Source organism: Sceloporus occidentalis, unplaced genomic scaffold (genome assembly GCF_023333645.1).
Source record: "Sceloporus occidentalis isolate IW3139 unplaced genomic scaffold, rSceOcc1.0.p SCAF_1, whole genome shotgun sequence".
NCBI classification, from domain to species: Eukaryota; Metazoa; Chordata; class Lepidosauria; order Squamata; family Phrynosomatidae; genus Sceloporus; species Sceloporus occidentalis.
Genome location: NW_028316981.1, coordinates 230,835,162 through 230,862,025, shown reverse-complemented (window position 1 = coordinate 230,862,025; position 26,864 = coordinate 230,835,162). Strand labels below are relative to the sequence as shown.

At 39.1% G+C, this 26,864-nt stretch overlaps 1 protein-coding gene across 11 annotated transcripts in view; it reads right to left on the bottom strand.

The window, feature by feature from the left end:
• Nucleotides 1-26,864, bottom strand: part of PTPRD (protein tyrosine phosphatase receptor type D) — a 1,452,104-nt gene that overhangs the window by 835,335 nt on the left and 589,905 nt on the right. For all 11 annotated transcript variants that reach the window (XM_089489811.1, XM_089489739.1, XM_089489757.1 and 8 more), the window contains exon 6: nt 16,964-17,011. The gene's annotated coding sequence lies outside the window, so the exon portion shown is untranslated. The remainder of the gene's footprint in view (nt 1-16,963; nt 17,012-26,864) is intronic.

Below are 26,864 nucleotides of genomic sequence, written 5' to 3'. Positions count from 1 at the left end.
CCAGCTGGATGTGAAGTAGAGGAAAGATACCTGCCTGCCATTCATTCTCTATTAAGGGCACTGGACCAGCTGTTAGAATCTCTAAAGAGAGCCAACCTGGACAGGCAGAGACCTGTCAGGAAACTTGAAGGAAGCTCTGATTCAGCACATCTCCAAGGATTCCTCTGTTCACTGTGCTGTGGCTACACTGGTGCCTCTTCTGTTAGTCCCTGTTAGAATTCTTTGGGGGAAATATATGTGCAAGCACCAGTGCTTTCCCTATGGGAATAAACACTTCTGAGATCTAGAACTCAGTGAGGTGAATCACACTAACTGAATACTTCTGCAACTTCCCTTCAAAAGAAAGGTATATGGTAGGGGATATCTGCGGTATCTTTTTGTTTGCTGTTTGCGTGAGACTAAAATTGATGTGGGTTGTCACTGTGAATGATGTGGGAAATAAAAATATGCTCAAGGCACCAATGAAGAAAACAGACTGCACTTACAAGCAGCCTATTGGTATGCCTGCTAACTAGCATTGCCATAGATCTAAAATTTTTAGTAAACAGCATCCAAGTGAAGGAATAAAAGTGTGTGTGTGTGGGGGGGGATACAACTTCTCTTTCTTCATCCTGTTCCTGTATAAGGTCACTCTTACCTGAACCATGTTGATGGCAGAGGTACAAAGTTACAAAGAAACTAAACTTCCAAGTACTGTGGTCCTCCCATCCTCTTCTTTTTGCTCACATTGCCATCATTCAGCTAACAACATCCAATTATCTCTCTCCTTTCCAACTAACACCAAGGAACTTGTTCAAATTTTCAATTTTTGTTTGATAGTAATAATGTCCAACTTGAGGGCAAATAAAGTGAGGCTTAATCTAGGCAAGATAACAGGGGATAAATTCAACTTGCTCTGGATGGGTTACAGTTCTATTTACACTGAAAGTTTTGATATACAGTCATCCCTTCCCTTACATGAAGGATCTGTACTGCACCCCCCCCCTGCATAAGGGAAAAATGTGGATGCTCAAGCCCCATTCAAATGAATGGGGCTTGCGCCCATGGTGGTGTGGTGGCAGCGCACGGGTCGCACACCACAGGAGCTCATGCCATCGTTTTCTTCCGGCATGCGGCTCCCTTCCTTCCAGTGTGTCTTCCAGCGTGTGCTGGAAGCCACATAAAATGTGCCTGCACATAATGAGGGTGCACTGTATTCCTAGGAGCTTGTCACTTGGACAAGTCAGCCAGCTTACTTCTTCCAGCTTCAGTTCTGGATTCGGGAAGCCCCTGGATGTTATCATAGCTAAATCACCACCAATCTAGGTGGTATGCCATTACTGGATGCATCCTGGGGCAAAGCATCTCTCAGCCAGCACTTTTTCAAAATTGGGGAGTTTCCGACTTAAAAAATTGGCCAGCTGAGCGAGGCTTTGACCCGAGATGCATCTGGGCAGTGGCATCCCACCTAGATCAGGGGAGATTTAGCTATGATAACATCTAGGGGCATACCGGGTCCAGAATTGAAGCCAGAAGAGGTCAGCCGGCTTGTTCACCCAAGCGATAAGCTCCTTAGATTCAGCACTTAACCTGAATATACAGGTATCTCTGGTGGATGGATGTCTTGCACATTCCTGGACATCACACCTATCTACAATGCTGTGTGACACAGTAATATCCATTTTGTACTATAGTGGACCCTTGTTATATGCTGGGGTTTGGTTTCAAGATCCCCCGTGTATAACATAATTTGTGTATGCTCAAGTCCCATTATATATAATGGCATAGCAAAATGGTGTCCCTGATAAAAAATGGAAAAACAAGGTTTGATATCTGAAATTTATCCTTTTTCAAACCATGTATTTTCAAACCGTGTATGCTTGAATCCGTGTATAAAAAAAATCAGTGTATAAGAAGGGCCGACTGTAGTTATGCCTGGAGTTGTCTTTGAAAACTGTTAAAGAACAGGAGGTATTTCAGAATGCTTCACCCATACTTTAAACCAGGTCCAGTTACACAATTTACCTGTGATAACAGCTTCTAAGAACAATTCAATGGGCTGATAATGAACTATAAAACAGTAGACTGCTGGAAGTTCAGCTACTTGACAAAAGAGCTGTATTCTCCCTTTAAAGCCTGATTGGGTTTTAAAATTATTGGAATGCCATTACAATCACATATCACAAGAACAGAAAAGAGTTCTGCATCCATGCTCTGGAACTCATTGTCAAGGAAGCTCTGTCACTGATGCCCTTCAGTTGACAGGCAGAGATGGTTGCATTTGGGCAGTCATTGGGATTTAAGCTTATTTGTTTGCCCAAAGTAGGTTTTACGTGTGTTTTATTATAATTGGCTGCCTTTCATTCACAGAGGCCTCTTTTTGAAGACTCCTATGGATAAACTTCTATTTATAGGGGAAAGTTAGTATGTTAAGAAAACTTAGGGGCTGTGCAGATAGCTCCAAAGGGGTGGGCTTTTTACAGCTGTATCAGGGCAGTGGCAACCGCATGCCATGCCCCCAATCTGGCCTTTGCAGGGCACAAAAAGAAGCCGCCCCCTGCAAAGGGCACGATAGCTGCAGCACCACGGCTTTACTGCACTCCTCTTCCGCACAGCGCCTTATTGAAGAACAATAATAATAAGATCAAATCTAGACACAGCAGAAATAGATAAAGCACAATAAAACTCTTCAAAGTACCAATGACCTATCATCTGCTCCAGTAAAATGTCACTGAGGAAGGACAAGTGATCAGTGTTTTAGGATCATGCAATGTACAGATCATGAGAAATGGCAAAGGAAAGCAGATAAGTGCATTGGCACCTATGCACAAGTAATTATTTTTTTTACTCTCTTATATATTTCAGGGATGTGGATCTCTTCCGGCAGGCCTTTCCAGACTAGGCCCACCTCTATTTTCCTGTCTCCCCCACCCCCCCACTTCTCTCCTCTTTTCTACATCCCCCTTTCCATCTTATCTGGATCCTGTTATACATTTCTTTTTTCTTTTTTTACAAATCCTCAACTGATTTTAACTGTGATTTTATACTATTGTTTTAATCTCTTTCTGGTTCAATCTCTTTTTAGTATAACTATGGCCTGTTACAGACAGTCAAAATAAAGCTGCTTTGAGTCACAGTGGAGGTATGGTGTTTCAATGATGCATGCGTCCTAAGAGTCCAGAAGCCGCACCAAAGCCACACTCCAGACTGGAGCGTGGCTTTGGTGCGACTTCTGGACTCTTAGGATGCATGCATCATTGAAACACCATACCTCCACTGTGACTCGAAGCAGCTTTATTTTGGCTGTCTGTAACAGGCCCATGTTTTTATACTGGGGGAGGGATAGGGGGTTTTAGAATTTTAACTGTATCTTGTTTTATTGATGTAATCCACTTGGATCCCAAGTGATTAAGTGGAATATAAATAATAATAATAATAATAATAATAATAATAATAATAATAATTAGAAGGTGGATGTATTTACCTCACTGGAATTAGAGAAAGCTGGATGCTCATTCAGTTCGCACAGCATATATTTCACACTGCAGCCCTTGGATATGAAATGGATGGAAAGAACATTTGGAAATATTTAGAAAAATACTCAAAAATGTGTTTCTTGAGTGTCAGGAAAATATGATGAGGAAAATCCTGGACTGATGAAAGTCCAGTAGTATTTCTGTGCAGAAAATGTTGTTTGCTGCACAGAAAATACAATTTTCTATATTAAAGTACCATGTGTGAATTTTGCACATAATGTCCCCAACTGTAACCACATTTTACTTATGTTGTGTATACATGAGCATATTTTCCTTGAATTTCACGAATACCTTTTACTGCTTTGTGCTGGCTGTGTGCCGTAATAAATGTTGTTGTTGTTGTTGTTATAATGTCCCCAACAGCAGCATTTTCTGTACAGAAAAAAAATCTACACAAAAAATAGTGTGCTGCTTCCTATGTACAAAAAGCTGATTTCTGTGGAAAAAAGTTCAGTTTTCTACAGAATATGTCTCACACTATGAATAGTAGAAAGAATGCTAACATTAACCACCGTTTCTTTCAATAAAATAAAGAATGGCATCCCTAATTACATCCTTAATTTGAAAGCACCCACACTTTCACTTCAGAGCCAGCTCCTTCTTCAGACAGACTGAGATGGTTGTCTCAGGCTGCATGTGTGGGTGCCATGAAAAGATAGAAAATATTTGGTTATTTAATGAGTTCATACTGTATTTTTATTTCCATAGATGGGGAGAATTGCTTATGATTTTTTTTTACAGTTTTCCCTCAGTATCCATGGGGATCCGTTTCAGAGCTCTCTGCGGATGCTCAAGTCCCATTTTCCACAATGGTGATGCAGCCACTGGAAATCCACTGTGCTGCTCTCACTATGGTGGGTAGCAGGGGACCTTCTCCTCTTCCTTCTTGCTCCTCTTCCTCCTCCTCTGTCTCTTCCCAGTGCTGTTGCCTCCTCCTCTTCCTCCTCCTCCTCTTTAACCCACTGTCACCGCCTCTGCCTCCTCCTCCTCCCTCTTTCTTTTCCCGCTGCCACCACTGCCTCTTCTTCTTCCTCCTCCCTCTTTCTTTTCCCACCACCACCACTGCCTCTTCCTCCTCTTCCTCCTTCCTCTGTCTCCTCCTCCTGTTGCTCCCACTACTGCTCCCACTACCGCTACCTGCTTCTTCTCCTCCTCCTCCTTCTCTGCCACCCCTCTCCCTTATGAGTCTCCTTTTCTCAGATGGCAAGTCTGCTGATACAGAGGGCCCACTGCATTTTATTTTTGCTTACTGGGCAAAATAACCTGCCTAGCTTTTGCTTGTGTTGTTGTTGTGTGTCTTCAAGTCATCCTAAAGTGAATGTATCATGGGGTTTTCTTGGCACGATTTGCCATTGGCTTCCTCTAAGGGTGAAATAGTATGATTTGCCCAAGATCATTCAATGAGTTTCTGTGGCTGAACCTAGTCTTATCCTAGTCTGCTGGAATCCTAATCCAACATGAAACCACTGTGCAACATTGCTTCCCTTAGCTTTAAGTATTATGTACCTGAACTGGGCAGTAATGGTGACATTTGCTTCTCTGTTTCAGGCATCAGCAATTCAGTATGCTAGAACATCGTTTTTAGGATAATGATGCAGATGTGTAAATCTCCTTGATTAAAAGTAATTTATGCAAAATGAAGAACATACGGCAGAAGCAAAATCTAGCCTACAGGCCTGGGAAAAAATATGACAGCTAGTCAGAAGACTTTCTTCCAATATAATTCTAATAAGCAAAACAAGGTTGTTTTTTTAAAACAATGATATGTTTGGATTTACAACCGATACGTGTACCATGGCTCCACTGTTTCACCCTTGATTTCTGATTCTGTTTTAGTTGCTCAGGCTGTGTCTCATATGGGGTGAAAATGTCCACTAGCAATTCTAGGAAATTCAGCATGATTAAATAAAGGATTAGGTAGCTACTGAGCCAGGGGGAATGCGCCTTAAATTAGAAAAGAAATGATCCACTTTCTGCTGTTGCTTACAGAGTATGCCCAAGGGTGTCTGCATTTTCTTGATACTAACTGAAGCAAATACTGAACTCTTCATGTGATGAAAAGATGCAAGTCACACATTTATTCAACTATTCCAATTAACCAAAGGATTGACTGGACCCAAACTTCAAAAATGGCCAAGGGCCGATAGATCTCTTATCTCTAAGCTATGTTTTCCTACCTACACTCCTCAAATGGTAGTTGTATACTGGTAAGCATTTTTCCTGTCATGCATTCTAATCCTATAACAGTGATATAGCATAAATAACAATTCTTCTCTTTATCCTGAAGAAGCCCATCACAAAGAACATAATCGATTCTTCTCTCTATAGAGAAATGCTTTCAGAAAATGACACCAGTGCTATAGTTTCACTGGGGTCTTGCTATGTGGTTCACCTCACATAACAGCTATTCTAGCCACATACTTTTATCTATATGGAAGGAGGATAAAAGTCCCAAATGTGATTTCCAGCTCTTTCCAATGTGCTTGCTCAATCCTTAATGTTCTGCATCACACTTCAGAATGGGACAGTGGACAGCTCAGTTGTTTCCCTCATGAAGATACCATGAAATCTAACAATTATAATCCAATTATAGGATAGCAAGGTAGACAATATAACTTCAGTGTGCATGTTGCAAATGTGAATTTCCAACTTGCCCATATACTATATACATAGACAAGCCCTCTATTATTTGGTAGAAAGCAGCATGAACAAAACTAATTTGTATGTCGATTTATGACCTACTGTTGTGCACTAATATATTACTTAACAACCTGAAGGTCATCAATTTTGTGGCAGGACAAATGCATACAGTTGTTCTTTGTGGTGCAGAAAATCATTTATATTGAGAGGAGGAAAGTGATTTAGAAGGCAAGGATACTTAGGGGGAAACAGAGCAGTTTCAAGTTCATGGCTGTCACTGCCGATTGGTATCTACTGATAAAAGTGGCAGTGTATTAATAATCTGTCATGTAATGTTGGCATAATAGATACTGTATTCCATTCAGATGCACAATGAAATATAATCCATTATATTACCGCACGAATTACACACATCCTAGTAACAGGCTTTTGCAACTTTAAATGTGCTTTCAAGTTCATTCGTAAATACAGTTCGCTGCAGTATCTTCTTATCAGTAAAATCAACAGAACTCTTATCTTGATCATGTACCAGCATACCCATATTTCCCAAATAAGGAAAAAGTTTCAGGCTAGATACAAACATTGATACCAGCTGATAAAAACAGTGTCAGAGAAGCTGAGTGATTGTACTTTCCAAAATTAATTATTTTTGACACACCAAGCTCTGAGGGGAAAAAGACACTGCCCTAACAATGTGTATATATACACACACTTTATTCCCATGTTGCCTCAGAAAAGATTGCTTTCCTTTGGCAATTTACCATAGTGCTCCTGCTAGATATCAATTGTAAAAATATCTCCAGACCAAAGCTTGTGCATGGACAAAACATAAACTATTGATTTAAATAAGGGTCACAACTTTAAACAAGGGCCTGTGCAGGGCATGTTTATGTGAATCTTTTTCATATGGAAAAGATTCTTGACTTTCCAAGGTTCTTGCTCACAAGGAGAGACTCCGTATGAAAAGGAACCTATCCTTTTTAGATGCATCACTTCCCTTGTGACAGAAGGAACAAAGCAGGGGGCCAGAGTCAGGATCTCCCTCTTGAAGAAGATGTGGTAATGCCTGAAGAGGGCTTATGAGATATCAAGATGTGGGTCTTTCCTCAAGCCATCCATCGTTCAGATAGTTAACCAGACGTGTTTGTTTTTCCCGTATAGAATTTTCTGTGCAGTTAGATTAATTCAGAACAAGATGCTTACAACAGTTTGCAGAGCCATGAATGCTGCAGTATTTTCCATTTTAAATCTTATGGCACAGTATCATGGAGTTTTCTCTCTAGAGGCTAGATAACCCAGTTAGAAGTATATGCTTAGTGCTCTGCCTGCCAATATAGATTCAAGTAGATCCCACTGGGAGGGATGGCTTCTGAAATGAAAACTAGGCTAACTTTGGGAGCATACAATACTATTGCTTCTAATTCTCCCTGGATTTGCTGTTATAGCATGAATCCCATTGCTGTATAGAATCTATCACTGTTGTTTCCTGTTCTTTATATGATGCTAGATGCTTCATTTCTGAAAATGAAGATGTCAAGGAACTGGGGGCTGGTGTGGAAAGTCCTAACTTCTGAATAAGAAATACTGCCCTATTTTAGGATGGTTGCGATCAGTTGGTTAATCTGTGGGTAGTGTTCTTCATTCTGCACCATGTAGACTCTCAAGCATGTTCCCCTCTAGCTAGCCTGCAAATGTGGAAAAGCCAAATCCTAACAAAAAAGGATTATGAGAAGAGTAAGCCTGTTGTTACTGAAAATGTGATTCCTAGGCCAGACTAAGGAGATTATCACACTACACTCTTAAAACCTTGCTATTCAACTTTAACTGCTCTAGCTGCTTCCTGTTTTGTTCTGGGACTTGTAGTTTAGGAAGGAGGCATTTAGAATATTCAGTCAGAGAGCTCTTAGGCCCAACTGAACTACAAATCCCAAAATGCAACAAGAGGCAGTCAGAGCAGTTAAAGTGGAATAGCAACGCTTTAAGAATGGTAGTGTGATAATCGCCTGAAGCTGCTTCTGTCACTGAGACGGACCATGAGGTGAGATCAGACTAAGGACTTTCACACAAGACCCATTCTCACCACAATCATGTTAGTTAAAGAATATGGAGGCATTTCAGTTTTTGGCAGCCATTATTGCACATCTCCACAATAGTGCAATTAGAGCTGTTTCCGCTATCAATGGGCCCTTGCGCTTTCTTTTGCACTCCCCCTGAAACCCGCTTCCCTGCCTTATGTCCTTCCCAGTGTGCCTTTTGGCTTTTATATTATATTAGTTTATTTTTAATACAATTCTGGAGTTATGCTATTGCAGTTTAATTTAAAAAAAAAAAAAAAAAGGGGGGGGGAGAAAAACAAGAAAGCAGAAAAACAAATAAAAGTATGGAAAGGGGGAGGGGGGACAGGTGAAGAGGAGGAGACACTAACATCATATGATTGCTAATATTGGAACTGAAGTAGAATTGACATTTCACACCTGGAGAATAATGGGACTGCAGGTTGATTGGGAGCTTATTAACAGATTTTCTCTGTCAGTGAAAAGGGATGCCCTAACCACCATGCCTGATAGCAAAGCAAGGAAAAGACAGAGACAATGTTGTGTAATAAGTATTGCCAAAGGTGCTATTCTGTAACTTTTGTCCAAAACGCACTGCAGAAATAATCCACTTCAAGACCATTTTAACAGCCCTGGCTCAATGCTAGGGAATTCTGGGAACTGTAGTGTTTGCGAGACATTGAGCCTACTCTGCCAGAAAGCTCTGGTGCCACAATAAACTACAATTCCTAGGATTCCTTAGCACTGAGCCAGGGCAGTTAAAGCTGTCTCAAATTGGATTATTTCTGCAGTGTGTTTTGGACGTTTAATAGCTATTTTAAAGCCTTGTGTGGTAATCTCTCAACTCTGCCAAAGGAAAGGAATATGTTATTCTGTCCGGTGTCAGAAATCTACTTAGAATAGTGCTAAAAAGGCTTCATTAGGCACAGCAATACTTTGGAACCCTCAAATTGCCACCATTTTGTCCTACTAACAGGAGGCCCAATTTTACCTGGATACTTGTCATGCCAAAAGGTGAGTTATTTCACTTTATAAGTGGAGGGGGTTGGGGTATACTGGTGCTGGTTTTTGTGCTCAACTGGCCAGGCATCATTCAAACAGTCAAAATGACAGGGGGGGGGGGGCATTTTATTTGACCAGTGTCTGACAACCCAGTGTGAAGTGAAGATGGAAAGAAAATGCAGGTCGAATTAAGAAAATAAAGGCAAGAAATACAAGACATAGGCCATGTACAGACCAACCTGAAAGGCCACCTTGGGGGCAGAGTCGGGGTGTAGCATCTACACGATGCACGCTCTGGCCCTGCCCTGAGGGCAGTGTGACATTGCGCACCAAACCACATGGCATGTAGCATCAAGGCACTCCCCCGGTGCTGCGTCCACACAATGCAGTGATGAAGGAGCACTATAAAGCTGCAGCACCACGGCTATGGCACCCTTTTCAGGGCACAAAAGGAGCCGCTTTTTGTGGCTCCCTTTCACACCCTGGAAAGGCCAAATCGGGGATGTGGCATGCATTTGCTGTGGCCCTAATCTGGCTGTCAAAGTGGTGGCTGGAGGCCACAGCTTTGGACTGCATGCATAGCCCCTGAGAGATTTTCCACTTCTGTTTCAGAACCACAACTCTGGAGACCAGGGTTTAATGCCCTATTCGACCATGGAACCCACTGGTGACCTTTCAGCAAGTCATGTGCTCTCAGCTGTAGGGGAAGGCAATGACAAACCTTTGCTTGCCAAGAAAACCCCATGATAGATTCACTTTAGGGTCAACATAAGTTAGAAGGCACACAACAACAACACTGAGCAGACTAGATACTAATGGGGTGATGGAGAATGATGATCCAGGATATACTCCTTTGGTATCTCTTGTTCTCCAGAAACCCCATATCTTTTGCAAAAATGTGTTACAGTCTTGAGCAACAATCCCCCTCCACCATTGTCCTGTTGAAGTTAGCAAGCTTCTGAATGAGTAAACAGAAAAGTTTAAGTTCAGCTGGATTTGAAATAATTTACGTTTCAGATATTTAATAAGAACATTGGAATTTGGATGAAAGAAATAATTTTACCTTTAGCTTTTAATTTGCATTTTCTATTCAGCTTCCTTTGTAAATGTGAGTCACTCCAGGCTTATGATAAGCAGATATTGACACGGTCTTTGAATATAAAGTAATTGCATAGTAGAATTTCCTTCATTTTTTTGGAAGGTGACAACAACTAAGAATAATTCTACTGAGAGGGATTGCTATGGCATGTCAGGAAATCAATCTGATAATAATTGATAATAAGCTATTGGCAATAGTTACTATTAGTATGTCCAATACTAATTACTTCTGTACGTCAGAAAAAGCATGACTGTCTAAGATAATAGTGTAAATGTATCAGCTGAGGAAGGGATTATCACCTAAGTTTTACTAAAAGATCAGCCAGGTTTCATAATTTTACACAGAAAACAGAAAGACTATGCCATGGATATATAACTATATATTTTTATATTTGAGGATATTATCTAGCCTTTCCAAGTCCTAGTTTTCTCCTAATCCTCACTTTGATTTATGCCTGAGTCAAGGTATAGAACATCTCCTTTCAGTGTCTTCTGCCTTTTAAAGTTATGTATCCAAAATTGTTTATGTTCATTAAACTCTTTCAATTTTCACACTTCCTTCCTCTGAGTCTACTCCTGCTTTCCATTGCATGTACATTGTATGCATAAAAGTGAAACCGATATAGTGTTAAAATGCAGATTTCTCTGAGTCCCTTGTCAACAGGAAATTATTCTGTTTCTTCACATTTTGTTCTGAAAATGGGCTCTTGTCCACAGTACAGGACAATCTGGCACACCTATATATTTTGGAATAATCCACATTTTTAATGATCTATTTAATAAAATGCTTTGCTGCAATCTGTAAAAAAAAGGATGATTTTCTTCTGAAATTATTTCGTGCATTCCAATAGTCAGTGTACTTTGCAATATGATCTCTAGTGTCTCTTAATTTCTGAACCCAGCTTGGATATCTACAATACCTTGCTCCATATACAGTAAAAGCTCTGGTTGTGAAATCTTGAGTATCACTTTGCTTACATAGATTAATGCTATGGTCCTGTGGTTACTGCAATCTATGGTGTCCCCTTTTGGGATACTTGAATGTTTATTGAGCATTTCTAATCTGTGGATCATTTTGTGTTTCTATAAATTAGTCACTGTAGTCCTTGTGCTGGTAACATCTTAGTTAGATACTACAATGCACTTTATGTGGGACTGTTTGCACGTGAGTCCTGCTGTGCCACCCATAGCACAAGTTGCTCCTTCTGAGGCCAGAAGTGCAAATGGTACAGCAGGACACGCATGTGAACAGTCACCCAACATTGCTTCACAGTGCCCAGGTAATGTAGGGGGATGTTAGACCAGCGACAGGGCTAGAATATTCCAGTTTACTCTTGGAATATTCTGGCCCATGTAGACACAACCAATCTAATCCAAGGCTATCAAATGCTCTATTTTTAATTCTCTTTTCTAAAAGCTGTTTACCCCATAAAGAAATGTCTTACCTGTAAACAAAACTTTCTTGTCTTGACATAAAGAGCAAAGAGGTAAGAGTGGCTCCACACCACATCAGTCCCTCCACACCACATCAGTAAACATTATTCCTGCAAAACATAGCTAATATTTTGTTTGTTCATTCATTTCATATGGAAGTAACTAATTGTAAATCTCTCTTTGCTTGGCTCCTAAATATATGTATTGGATTGGAAACTGGAGCTAACATCCTTATTTGGTAGTTGACTTCAGCTGTGAGCTGGTCACATTAATCTGGTTGATAAGACCTCATTTCAGAGCTTCCTTGGCTGCATCTGCACTGCAGAAATAATCCATCTTGACCCCACTTTAACCACCATGGCTCAATGCTATGGAATTCTGGAACTGTGGTTTATTGGGGGCATTAGAGCATTGAATTTCATTACATAGCATTGAGTCATGACAGTTAAAGTGGTGTCAAACTGGATTGTTTTTGCAGTGCAGATGCAGCCAAGGAAGCTCTGAAATGAGGTCTTCCATTTCAATAAATGGATAAGCCTGGATTCTTGTGTTTTCAAGGTGTAAGACTTGAACAATAAAGAAATAGTGTCTTGCCACTTGTCCTACTTTACAAGGTTGGAGTCACAGACATATTGGTTTTTCACATCCTCATTCTGTCTCTTAGCCATTATTTTGAATACAGAAGCTCCCTCAAGCATAAAAAGAACTTCTTTTTCCAAATAAAATATAAAGCTTATGTAACCAAGATATTGGGGATCTGCCAGGCTACATAAGACCCAGCTAAACATTTCTCATCAGATATAGATAACACATATGGCACTTATTTCATTAACTTCAGTCTCTCCAACTAATTTTGAATAGTTTCAATTCTTTTTTTCTGCTAGTTTTATGTAGTATATACCTAAGTAATAATGCAATGGTTCCACTTTTACATGAGATGAAAGAGGTGATGATTCAGAATGGGTTGTCTTGGGGGAAAGGAATATAATCATGTCGGCATCATTCAGAAGATGTTCTTGAGGAAGGACAGCTTTTACAAAGAAGAATGCTGCCCACATCCCAGTTTGATTTAGATATATTTCACTTTAAGAAAGTGACAAGGTGACTCCCCAGCCCTGCTCTTTCAACTTCTTCTGAGTCATTCCTTCTAAGCAGCATCATTACAAGATGGGGCAACCTTTTTACTTACACCCCCTGCTAGGTATGACACCCAAAAAGTGCACGATCTTCTCTCACTACTGCAAACCCTGCTGTTATGAGTGGGAGGAATCTGGAAGCTGTAAGATACAGAAAGAAGGGGAAAGGGTGAATTATGCAGCTTGGAATGGACTGGAAGAACCAAGGAGGTGGCCACCCCATCACTGACAATATGCCTGTCTCGAGGCATTCTCCCACTCAATCCTTCTAAAGAGAATTACATAGAATGGTAACAAATAACAGACTGAAGTACAGAAGAACTGAACTGAAATACTGTTTTCGCTCTAACATGCCTAATGTCAGAAACTTCCCTGATTAGTTTAAGCACTGATAAAATAATTTCATATTGAAGCATAAGTCAATGGTTAATAGAAGTAAGAGTAGGTGTACGATATGCAGAGCCATTTCGTCAAAAACTGTTTGGTTTCTGTGCAACTAAATATGATGTGTACAAGATGTTTGGAAATTATTTGTTGTCTAGTTTTCAAATCAGTGGGATAGATATGAGATGCAATGATCTAGATGTTTATTTGGAAAACAAAACCTAATTAAATGGCAAACTTACATTTACATTGCACGAATTATAGTATAGTATGTTTTACAGCTGCATGTACTAGCCACTGTGGAGCATTTGGGGGATACAAATGAGGGAATAGGTGGGGGGATATTTGTTGATGTTTTCTGCCTTCAAAACAACACTTCCAACTTATGGTGACCCTAAGGGGAACCTATCACAGAGGTTTCTGGCACTGAGAGTGTGTGACTCTTCCAAAGTCACCCAGTGGGTTACCATGGCCAAATGGGGAATATAACCGTGAGAGGATATACAATGTGTTAAAAAGCTAGCAAATCAGAATTCCCAACTTCCTCACACATTTATAGATTTTCTAAGCACATGACGTATGATCAAGTTTATGGAACAACATTCAGAGTGTTCATAGTAATTCAGGGGTCCAGTTTTAGGCACATTTATTTCCTCTTATGAAATTTGGTTCTAACTGTATCCAGCAGGAGGCTCCAATAACAAATAACAGGAAGAGGAATGGACACAAGGATATACTGAATGTGATATACAAAACACAAAAAGCTCTCATTAGAAACCAATTAAAGATCCAGTGTGTTACAGAGGTTGATGTGATAGATTGAGGCCTGGGAGACTCTAATATCTTCTGAGCCATGTTTACCCACCTAGCAGGGGTCTTGCGAGGATAAAGTGGGAAGGGGGAACATCAATGAACTCCAATATGTTCAATGGAAGAAATTCAAACTACTAACTAATTATACATATCCAACTACATATAGTTGATTTATCCCCTATTTTCATCAGTTATTTAAATGCAACCATTTTTTAAAAATAAATTATAGAAAATATAACACATATTTTAATTGCTAAGTCTGGAATATTTATCATCAGCTGCCTGATGGTCTATAATGACCAGCCATACACTGTTTTTATTGAATAGCTGAAAAGTACTTAAACTTGCTAGAGAAATGGTACCTGTAAGACTTTACTATATTTTTGCCAGTTTATACAAAGAACTTCTTGGTGCTCTTTTGAATTTAAATGTTGGAGCTGTCTTTTGCTTCATAGACTCATCATTTATCCTGTCCTAGAAGAAGCTAATCTTTCTGACATTATCAAGTACTTCCATTTAAAGTTTATATAATTGAATTAGATTTGTTCCATTTAAACATCTTTTTTCTCTTCCTAGACTACATAAAATTAAAGTTTTGAAACCTTTTCATTTCAGCTGTATCCTATAATCTAGGAATTAACCTAATGCAGTCATTCTATGCACCATTTTATTATAAAGAGAGAAATTTGAGTTCTAAAATAGTGAAACAGGAGAATGCCAAGTTCATCTGCCTTTTTAAAAAGCAGAATTTCTTTGTCATCCTGTACTTTTGAAAGCATATAGCACAGTAGTAATGACAGAGACAACACAACTGGTGATGCTAAATCATTCCAGAATCATTAGTTACTTCAGCAAACAATACTATTTTGTATGACCTTCACTGAATTTCCTTGGAGATGAGTGCAATTTTCATCCCCACTCAAAAATTCCCAAAATTGTTTTTTGCTATTAAGCTTTCTTTGCTTCCAAAATATAATTCAGATTCATTCTATCCACAACTGGCATAACCTGTGACAATTTATCAGCCTGTTTATATTGTTTGTGAAACTGCAATGTCCACGTAATCCATTAAGTCAACCATCTGTGACTATTCTTTTCTCCTCTGATAGGGCAATGTTTCCCAAATCTGGGTCCCCATATGTTACTGGACTTCAGTTTCCAGAAAACTCAGGAAAAAATGGGGAGATTCAGGAAACTGTAATCCAGCAACATCTGGAGACCCCAGTTTGGAACTGCTGACAAAGAAAGTAGGCAATAAAAACCACTCCAAGCCAGGACCACTCCAGACACATATGATCATTGGGCAAATTCTATGATCCGTGGGTAGGGTGGCAAACATGAATACAAGACAGCTAGGCAGACATATTGGAGTAGTCTCTACAGATCTGAACTCTCTTGCACACACACTTCTCATGTAATATCCAACTAACCCTCTTACATCCTTCCACAATATGTCTCCACACAGTGACCTAACAATAAGCTCTCCACCCTAACATTCAGAAAAAATGATATTTCAACAGAAAGCAAGATCTACAAGTTCAACATCACAAGGACAATGTTTTTTAGACATACGTCACATGTTTGTAGAAACCCCTTAGTTTCACCAGCCGCTTTCATAAATATTTATCTTATGCTACTCAAACGTATAGCTCTAAAGAATTTCGGTTGCTTTTTCCAGGGAATAGGAGTGGTTAGGCACGTCACTTTTTCCTAGAATATATTTGATACTGCAGTTTTCACACAGTCTACAAAACCTCAAAACAGAGCTGACAGGTTGGTTCCTCTGGGCTTGGGTTTCTGCTCTTCAGGGGGGTTGTTGTCTGCCCAAATGTGCTCTGTATGACAGCTAATTTGTGTAATACAAATGATGCTACCTTATAAGCTTTATCTCAGTGGAATGCTAACTAGAGCATCTCTTTGTATAAACAAGCACTTGAGTTTATTACCCGTAATCCTACAGAACAATTTAAAACCCTACAGTACATTTTGAAAACAACACTAAGGTTGTCAATCCAGCTTTAACAGTTACTTCATTTACTTTAAAACTTCAGTAGACTGGATCCCTACATACAATTATTGTATGTTCCACTGAACTTAGTATGACGTACTTCTATGCAAACATGCATATTACAGTTTATATCTTATGCAATAAGTAAGTTGTTTAAAAAAAATCCAGCAGTTGTCCCAACAAGATTGACATAATTTTGATTCATTGAAATGGCTGCACAACTTCATTTCCTGGAGGTATGACATTATAGTTTGGTTATTAAAACCATTTTGGAAGCAACAGAGGTGACAACACAAATAATGCTTTCTCCTTCTGGTAGCCTCTAAAAATATTTTCATGAAATATATCTTCATAAAATCTCTTTTGATGAGGCTTCCAGTTTCTACAAATTATATTTACTTCAATGATGGCATCTGCTATTTTTATAATCAACTATATCTCAATTGTGTTTTAAAATGTTATCAGTTCCAAAACTATAGGACTAGAAACTCCGAAAAGAGTATCACTTGGTTTTAAAATGATTGCTTCACAATAGTGAACAAGATTTGACTTAACACAGTCAAGTTTTTTAAAACAACCATGTAAGTTACCACAAAATACAGGCTATGAAAAACATTTATCAATAAAAGAAGGGTAGCAGGTAGAATTACTAGGGAAACATAACGTTGCAATAATACTATATAGAAATGAGGGTGATTTTTCTTCTTCTTAGAGTAAACCATCTGCCTTCAAACATGCCACCTCTTCCCCAGTACCCCAAAAATATGTTCAGATAGCAAAACATGTCTATTCTCAGTCACTGAGCAATGAACCAAATCCACAGGAATATGGTTTCTAAACTTACTAATTGCATCACAGCAAAAATGTAGCACATCTTACCCTGAGTGTGTAGATTTTGATTCGGTCCTGAATTCTCCACCCTGAGACCTGAAATAAATAATAATAATTAAAAAAACCAGAAAATATTTGTCAGTGTGACACAGAAATTTGAAGAAAATGCTGAATAGCACAAAACTGAAAAAGTCAACATAAGACAGCAGTTACAGTAATAGGGTTGTGTGTGCTTATTTAAAACATTTTCCTCACATTTTAATCACAGGAATTTTCAAGGAAGCAAATATAAAGTGATAGTAAATGTTTTAAACATCACCAATTAGTATCCAATTCAAAAAATTACAGAAACAGCTGATTTAAGTCTTAAAGAAAAACATGGTTCTTCCAGATTAGTAATTGATAGTGGTTTGTGCCACACCACTTAATGTTGCATATTGCTTATTGGTTGGTTTTTCTGTTTCCTTGACCAAACAGTGAAACACTTATATGAAATTCATTTGTGAATATGTTTGTCTTGTGGGTTGTCATGGTTTTCAAGGTATAAGTGACTGGTCTACTTGCTTTCTTCCCATTTTGCCCAAATAAGATGTCCTGTGTGAAAAACTGTCTTAGCAGTTTTATAACGTTTTTTTTTTTTTTTTAAAAAGAAGGAAAGTGCCAAGGAAATTGAGTGAAAGAAAGTCACCCCCTTGATTTTTTCATCCTTTCTTCACAGTACTTTCACTCTCTCAGCTACCTTTCTCCAGGGCCAAAATATTGAAAGGGTATGAACTGCAAAGTAATAACTTTTGAAGCCAGCCCTGCCACTAACCACTGCCCTGGGTGGATGAGGCCTTTTTCATCCATGCCTTTCACTCATTTCAGTGCTGTTGTTGTGAAAAGAAGGATCAGATATTTAGGAATACACAGAGTTGCATGCTGAGGGGAAATCAGTAATAACCACCCCTTCCTTTTCCCAATGAAAAGGTGTTTATGATGCCAATCCCTTTCCCAATCCCATGTCTGTGGACTAGCAAGAGTTATAATGGTGGCAGCACAAACACCTTTCCAGTGGGGTAAAAGTGGGGTGGCAGGCAGTCCTGAAAACCCAACTTATGCTAGCATCAAGTGTCAGGGATGATGGGAGTTGTTGCTCTACACCTCAGGCTGTAACTCACCACCTAGTTATTGAAGCTGAGCTGACCAGCTTTGGCCAGTGGTTAATGCTTTCTCCCAAAGCAGCAGAGTTTTCTGAGAATAGGCTGAAGACCCTGACAATCTTCTCCAAGCCTTCTCACTCTTCTTCTTCAGATGTCTCCAAACACCATCAGGATTCTGCTGGTTCTTGTATCTTCACTCAAGACACCAACACAACTCAGTAGTCTTAGATAAAAGATCTACTTTATTCTACTATATATAGTTACTATCTCTATATGCCCAACAATCCACAATATCTCTACACTCTACCAATACTCCTCAACTACCCACAAGTTACATTAGCAAAACTGGCAATTATTATAGCAAATGTTTGTTACCACCCACTAGACAATTACCACCCAGTGGGTGTGTACATTCACAATGATTGGTTGACTTTTGTTCATCCCATACTCAAGTCCAACCCATGAACATCATCTGATCACCTTGTACAAGTAACAAGTCTCAGGTGTTACCAATGTACATTCCTTAATTTTGTCCTTGGCTCCCAAGACTTCTAAATTATATCATCCTTTACACCTGTGTGATTTCTTAATTGTTCATGCTTAGTCATTCTGACTCTCACATACATATTTTATTTCTATAACTGCATGTCCCATGTTGCATTTCCTTGACATAGGGGAAAAATATATTGCTGATGGTAGCTCACATTAGGTCACAAAATTCCAGAGGATATCACTGTAGAACAGCTTGGATTTCAAGTCCCTGTGAACTAGGGATGTAAAGAATACCGAATAATATTCACATTCTCAGTGAAATAAAAGGTATCTTCACACTTGAGTCACTCTATCAAGAAAAAGGGGAATATTTGCAATATTCTTTGCCACTGAAGACTTAATTGGGGAAATTTTCTTTGTGCAAAAATGAATGATTTTTATGCCTAGCAAACATGTGGGGAACAAAATGTATTTTCTGCACACACACACAAAAAATACTGAATAAAGAAACAGTGTATACAACAATATTGTTTTTTTGCACAGAAAAGACATTTTTTCCAAGTAATGCTTGAAAATTGTTCAGAACCCCTCATACCCAGCAAGGAAAGAAACACTGAAATTGTATGTTTATACCTGGGGGGTATGAAATAAATGAAGGTGCACATCTCTACTATGTTAGAGGACAGTCAACTGTGGCCTTCTGGAATTGCAATAATATGGTTATTTTCCCCTCATTTTTCAATTGCTGATGCTGCATTGGACGCACCAGTTCTAGAAGAATGTGTTTATAGCTCCCATACCTTTTTTTTTTAAAAAAAGAACCCAGATCTCTTACTCTTCTATCTATTTATCCAGTTATTAATTTCAATGTATTAGTAAGCCCTATTTGCATTTGTGGTATTATTTAGGTCCACGTCTCACCTTTTTCAGCTTCATTTTGGTATACATGACCTTATGTGTTGTTTACTGACTGAGTCAAGGTTTCTGTAGATTCGTGGTAATTTCCTGACTTTCTCATTATCACTACAATTCTTGTAGGGACAGTGGACGCAACTGGGCTGAATGCCCTGAATCCTAGCTGTGGCTGATGCAAATTATTAATGTGCTCGAGACAAGTCTCCAAACAATCTCAAGCATTAGAATTTCTGAAACAAGCCAGTACTGATTCTTCTGTGATTCTCTTGCCTAGTTGCCTTCTAATTAAGAAGTAACTGATAAGGATGATTGTTTATTAACAAGATTGTGGCAGTTTCTAGCTAATTTCTCAGTGGCCTTTCAGAAACAAAAAAATACAAGCGTAGCAAACAAACAAGCAAACTGCTGATTACAACTATGGCTCCTGGAATAGAACAGTGTCGCCACTTGCTTCCCAGTGGTAGCAAAATTCTCAAGTTACTTTTTTCATTCCTACCTTGTTCAGTATTTCTACTCTTTCCCCAGTTCATCATAATCAAAGCGTTGGGAAAGGTTATTTGGGAGGGGGGATTCCATGTCCCATAATCCACTGGCCATGTTGTGTTGAGGATTGTGGGAATTGGAGTTGAAAAGTATTTTTTTCCAAGCTCTGTCCTTATAATATGAATTTACCACCTCTCTCTCTCAACAACCAGTTTTGTGTAAAGCCCTTCTGTTTTCAATCTTGACCTTTCATTCTTTCTGGAGTATCCATATTACAAAAATACATTTTTGAGAGATGATGCCAATCTTCTTTGAGAGATGTCACACTCCCTACATTTCATCTCCTCTAACTTCCTACTTTTGCTTAGCAACTATTTCGTATTCATCTTTTGCACTGGCTTGTTTAGGTCCAAAACATATTACAGAAATAATATTGCTAAAGACCACTTTAACTGTCCTGGCTCAATGCTGAGGAATTCTGTGAACTGTAGTTTTGTGAGACATTTAGCCTTCTCTGCCACGGAGCTCTGATTCCACAATAAACTATAATTCCCAGGATTCCCTAGCACTGAACTAGAGCACTTAAAGAAGTCTCAAACTGGATTATTTCTGCAGTGTGTTTTGGATCTTAGTCTACTATTCTACACTATATTCTGCTATATTAAATATCTCCCATCTCCCATCTTCGCTTTAATGTTTTTGAAGTGCTAAAGTCAGTCTACCTTTATTATAATCAAAAGACTTAGTATAGGATGTCAGAGACTGTAATGTTAAGTTTTAAAATTAAATTGATAACCATGTCAGCAATAATAAACACATTAAATAATTACAAAGGGGTTAATCGCAGTCCACCCCAAATAATAAATGACAACGTTGACTCCCATACAATGATATGAAATAAAAATCAGACTATCAATAATGAAGGAGACTGTAAGAGAGTCACAATGCCTCCTATAAAACGCCAACATCACCCCTATAGGCAAAAGCACCTGACATTCTGAAAGTCTCATGGTGACTTGAGAGAGAAGGAAGCACACAAATCTCTTCCCCACACCCCAATTACATTCTTCCATCCTAGGCCAGAAATCTTGTTTTTTCTTCTTTTCCATTCTTTTCCATATGTTCCTTGATCCCAGCTCTTCTACTAATTCCCTGCCCTTTCTCTTGCTCCTGTGTTCCAGATGTTCTCTGTGCCCCTTGTCTTCTTCTCAAAGAAAACCATTACAGAACAGGCCTGCCCAGATGCAAAAATACTGTAGAAATAATCCAGTTTGATTATAATCCAGGGTGCTTTAACTGCCCTGGCTCCATGCTAGGGAATCCTGGGAACTGTAGTTTATCATGGCACCAGAGCGCTCTGACAGAACTACAGTTCCCAGCATTCCCTAGGATTGAGTCAGGCCAGTTAAAGCAGTCTCAAACTGGATTATTTCTGCAGTGTATTTTGGACCCTAGAAACAGAGTCATATACTGTAAATCTGGGAGAGGTACCCAACCTAACAAATTATAATTACATATCATTAATTTCACAATGAGATTAATCTGAATGTTAGTTTGGACATCTATTGAAATATGCCATGAAATTTTCCATATTATGGAAAGTCTAACAAATTAATAATGTAGCAACTTAATTAACTATTTGTTTCCAAACACTGGGGATATCCATATTTTATCAATACTGCTAGTAGTAAAAGTGCTACTAATATTACTAGAACTTTCTTCTTTCATATTAAATCCTTCAAGATTATGTCAAAACTTTAAAACAAGCAAAAGTGGTAATGAATTTATTCAAGGAATAAATCAGTAGAGCAATCACTCCTGTGGAAAAATACACAAACATACACATATGCCATCAAGGCTACATGACAAATGAAATAATGCTGTGGTGTAAAGTACTATTGCTTCCTGAGGCATTGGAATTTAAATGTATATTTCTTGGAAGTCTTCAAGAAAATACTAGCTAAGTAGATAAATGCAACAAATGATCTATATAGTGGCTCTGAAAAAACCAGAAGTCAAAAACACAGGTGCAAAATGAGAGAGCAATCATTTCTAGCAAGCACTGAAGAACTGACAAGATATGTCAATTTTATGGCACAACCTGATGTATCCCTTCTGAGCTCTTGCTGTTTGCTTGGTTGTAAGAGGAAACATTTCTTCTGTCAATTTGGTTTCTAGAAGTGTCTTTTCCAGTGAGGGAAAAACACACTTGTCTTATGAAAATCAATTTGCAATGAACTTTGAAACAAGGATTAAAACAGCTGGAAACTATATTACAGTCAATACAATTCTGTTAACCTTCAAAATACTATACTGCTCATCTTGGAACTAGGAATGGACACATACACACACCCTCATACCTAGGAAATACTACTACTAGTGGTACAATCAGCCCTCCTTATCCACAGATTTTTTTTAATCCATGGATACAAACATCTACTGCTTGAAAATATTCCAAAAACATATACATTCCAAATAACAAACCTTGATTTTCCATTTTATATAAGGGATACCATTTTACTGTGCCATTGTATTTATTGGGACTTGAGCATCCATGGATTTTGTTATCCACGGGGGGCCCTGGAACCAAACCCCAGCGGATACCAAGAGCCCACTGTACTATGACTTCCTACTCAAATACATTCTTTGTATCCGGCCAAGTTTCGCTGGTCATTTCATTAAATATGATTTCAATAATATGCTGAAGCCCTTTCGGTTTATTAAGAAACTTGATTGGTTTGAATTGCTAACATACATGAAAGGTCGGTAGGCAAACCATTTTGTAATAAGGGAAGAGCCACAGACTTTATCTCTGCCTAAGGTTCAGTATTTCGACTTGCCAATTTCAAACATTTTCAAACAGTGTTCACTGTTAAGTGAGGTTTAGTAATCCCATTACTGAACAAAAATATGCCTCTAGTACAGCAAGTTTACTGATCTGCATGTTGCAACACACTACTTTATATAATGCACTTGTGATAGGTTAAAGTTTTGCTCATTTTATGTAGAATTATAAAATCTCAAAAAGCTTTTGCACAACAGCAAAAGGAAATAAAATAAAACTAGGCTAGGAAGAAAATAAATATCTCAAGTTTTAGCTCTGAAACATGTGCAACTTTAAAATGTATGATATGAATATATAGCATTCATCACAATTTCATAAACAAAAAGAGGCACTCTAGGTTTGTCAGTGAGGATGTGATCTTGTGAATACAGATCCACAGAATTTCTTATTACCTCTTTAATATACTTCTGTACTTCTCAGTAACCAAAGCATTGTGGTCACTGCACACAATAAAGTTCAAAATCATACAGAAGTGTATATGGTTTCCTGGTAACAGACTTAAATATGAAGTGAAATTTTAAAAAGCCAAAAAGGGAAATAATATTTCTTTAAATGATATACCATTTCCATGGGGGGGAGGGTCATTCTATCAGAAGGTTTTTCCATTAAAAGAGAATCCCATTTTCTACACCACCAAACCTCCAGGTTTAATTGGAATAGAATCATAGAATAGACAGGCTCGTTACAAACGGGCATAAAAGTACGTCCTGGAGACGTACTAGGGTTAGAAAGGGGCATCACTTCCTGACGCCCCTAACCCTAGTACGGACCCAGTCCGTACAAAATGGCGGTGCCCGTTGCCGGGTGTCCTTGCGGCTTGAAGCCCCAAGGACACCGCTTTCCAGGCCGTGGGGAAGCGGCCCTTTGCCGCTTCCCCACGGCCTGGAAAGCGGCGGATCGGGGCCTCGGAGGCTGCCGTTGTGGCAGGTGAGGCCCCGATACAGCAGAGAAAGGGCCGCTTTCAGGCTGCCCCAAACGGGCGGTCTGTAATGCGCCATAGATTTTTAAAAATAATCTAGACTTTAACCATGTAATTTTCAATGTCTTCCCCCCCGGATGCATTGGAATAATTTTGTTGAGTATATGTTCCAAATAGTGTTGTTATGCCCAATTGTCAATGTTAATAATAACATTAATAAAAAAGAACTGTGTCATTACAAAATAAAAACATATTTTATATAATTACCTATACTGCTTATTTATGTCCATACAAACTAAAAGACACTATGTTTTGAATAACCTGTCTTGAAAATTCAAGCTATTTCTTCCAGTAACTAGATGCCTTCTTCACCATGTTCATAAACTTCATCATTTTCTTTGCTCAGCAGCCTTTATCGAGCATTTTATTTAAGCATCCTTGATTCTTTACTGCATTCATTCAATTATTCCATAGGGTACAGGAAGGACATTAGTTCTATTAGACTGCATTCTGGAACCTCCTCCAGGTAATGGAGCCTAAAAATTAGGAATTATGATGACTGTTATTTTTTTTAATAAACATAACTGTATTTCTGAAGTAGCTTTATATACTTAGTGTATTTAAAAATTAAGTTCAGATTCCAGACCAAAGAAGGGACAAATAGGTGCTGTTTGCAAGGCATTTTCTTTCAAATTGAGTTCTGCATTTTGAAAACATTATATTTTGGTTCATAGGGAGGAAAAATACACTATATTATAAGGCCTTGATATAAACAGTAATCTCTATTCCAGTTCAACATTAGGAGGAACTTCCTGACAGTAAGGGCAGTTTGACAGTGCAACAAACTCCCTCGGAGTGTAATGGAGTCTCATTCCTTGGAGGTCTTAAATAGAGGCTGGATGGCCATCTGTTGGGGATGCTTTGATTCAGATTTCCTGCATGGCAGAATGAGGTTGGACTGGATGGCCCTTGCGGTCTCATCCATCTCTATGATTCTATAGTATGATCCATACAATATTTGGTCTGGGCAGAGGAGGCAGTATTATGCATAAATGTGGCACAAATATGCAACATAAGCAAATTCACATTTCAAAAGGACATATACATCATTTATATAAATGACTGTAGGTTTTTATTTTAGTTGCATACATCTTCATTTGCTCCCTAAATCGGGTATAAAGAGAGGACAACAAATATGAGTTTAAACATGGGCTTAATTTTATTTATGTTAACATGGAAAGCAGTTAGCTATGCTAACATTAAGCATTGTGGGAATTTGTGGATGAGATACCCACACGCAAAGGTGTCTGTGAGACTATGGCCCAAAACAGATGGGCAGATAAGGGCAGCTTCCAGCCACTCCTGAGGCATAGCACTTACACAATGCATGCCCCTGCAGCACCTGGAAGCTGCTCCAGGGCCACCTAAGGCAACTCAAATCCAGCCCCCAAAGGAGAGGATCTTTTCCACTCCTATTTGGGGCCACGGTGTGTGTTTGTCATGGGTCTGTAGTGACTGGGCTCGGAGCAACTTCTGGCTGCTCCTTCCTGCCCACCTACTGTCTTGCTACAACTGAATCCTCCAGTTTTGTGCACAAAGGAAAGGTCTTGAATTCACCTGTCAGTCCTTCTAAGAGTTCCTTAAGATTCCTTTGATGGATTGCTATGACACGCTTAGGTGGACAAATCTATCATCGCATTATCGCTCAAACTTGTCTGTTAGAAAGTCTGAATTTGCAGTCACCTAGACTACACTGTGCCACATAATGCCAAATGAAAGTTGACTCAGGAAAACTTCAGAGATATAAAATAATTCAACAAACACAAGTCCAATTGGCCAAATTTAAAATAATAAAAAATAGCTCAAGTCAAATTAACTTGTTTAAAACAGCCAGCTTACCCATAAAATAAGAGGAAAGCCAGTCACCCAATGGCACGGCATGCACAGTGAAATAGGAGGTTATCTTCAGCTAATTCTGATAGCTCCCTGCAATTCCTACATTAGCCCAAATATAGTAACTGGATAAACCTAGGCTGAAATCTTAAAAAATGCTGCAGAAAATGGCAGATGGAGACAATAGACAGGGATAGTTATTGCAGAGATCACTCCATGCACAACAACCAGTTTATTGGCTGATTTCCCCAATTACATTCACTCCCTACAGCTGACAGGATAATGAAGAGGGTGATCAAATGAGTAAAAGTATTAGCAGCACAGAACAAGAACAATTACCAAGGCTAGAAAAGATGGGGAAATGGTGGGGAGCAACACAACCATGCAGCCAATGGAGGAGAGTGATATCTAACAACAGAGAAGATGTCAGCTCACACAAGTGACTCCTGAAGGAAAATCAGTAGTAGAATGAACACAACCAAGCCAATGGGATAAGAAAAAAGGAGGAGATGGTGTCCAAATAAATAGAGAAGCACTACACCACACCACTGGTAGACTATAAAAACATTCCCCCCCTTCTTATTGACTGTCCCTTTCTAAAGTGAGGGAGAAAAAAAGCAACCAGTTATCTTCATTCCCTCTCCATAAGGAGGAAAGGTGTCACAGAAGTGCCCCCAACCTTTCAAAATGGGGCAGGCAGCAGCACTGACTACCAGAAGGACAGGGAAATGCTGTATTCCAATAGCAAAACAATTGCCTGTGGTGGGGACAAAGTAGATTATCACACCAGCACTTACCATCTCTCAACTGGATCTCAAACGTTGAGAAAGTGTGCATGTGTGAAAGCCTGGTGCACTTCCTCAGTGTCAGGGAATTGTCGGCTCCCTCTAGCGTCACTGAATTGTTCAGGGAGAGGGAATTTCTTCTGAATGGAAACTTTGCGTTCAGAGGAAATTCCCTCTCCTGCAGCAATTCAGTGAAGCTAGAGGGAGCTGATGGTTCCTTGAGGATGAGGAGACACACCAGGCTTTCACACACACACACACACACTTCCTCTAAGTTTGAGAGCCGACTGAGAGAAAGTCAGTGCTGGTGTGATAATCTTTAAAGGAAATTGCAAGTAACATGGATCATGGACACCACTTGGGTGAAGAAAACACAACTGTCTAAGCAAACCTCCAGAACTGATGGGATCACAACTAAATATGAATCAGCAAAAGGGAGCAGTTTTGCCTACAGTGAGCCCACTTTTAATTTTTT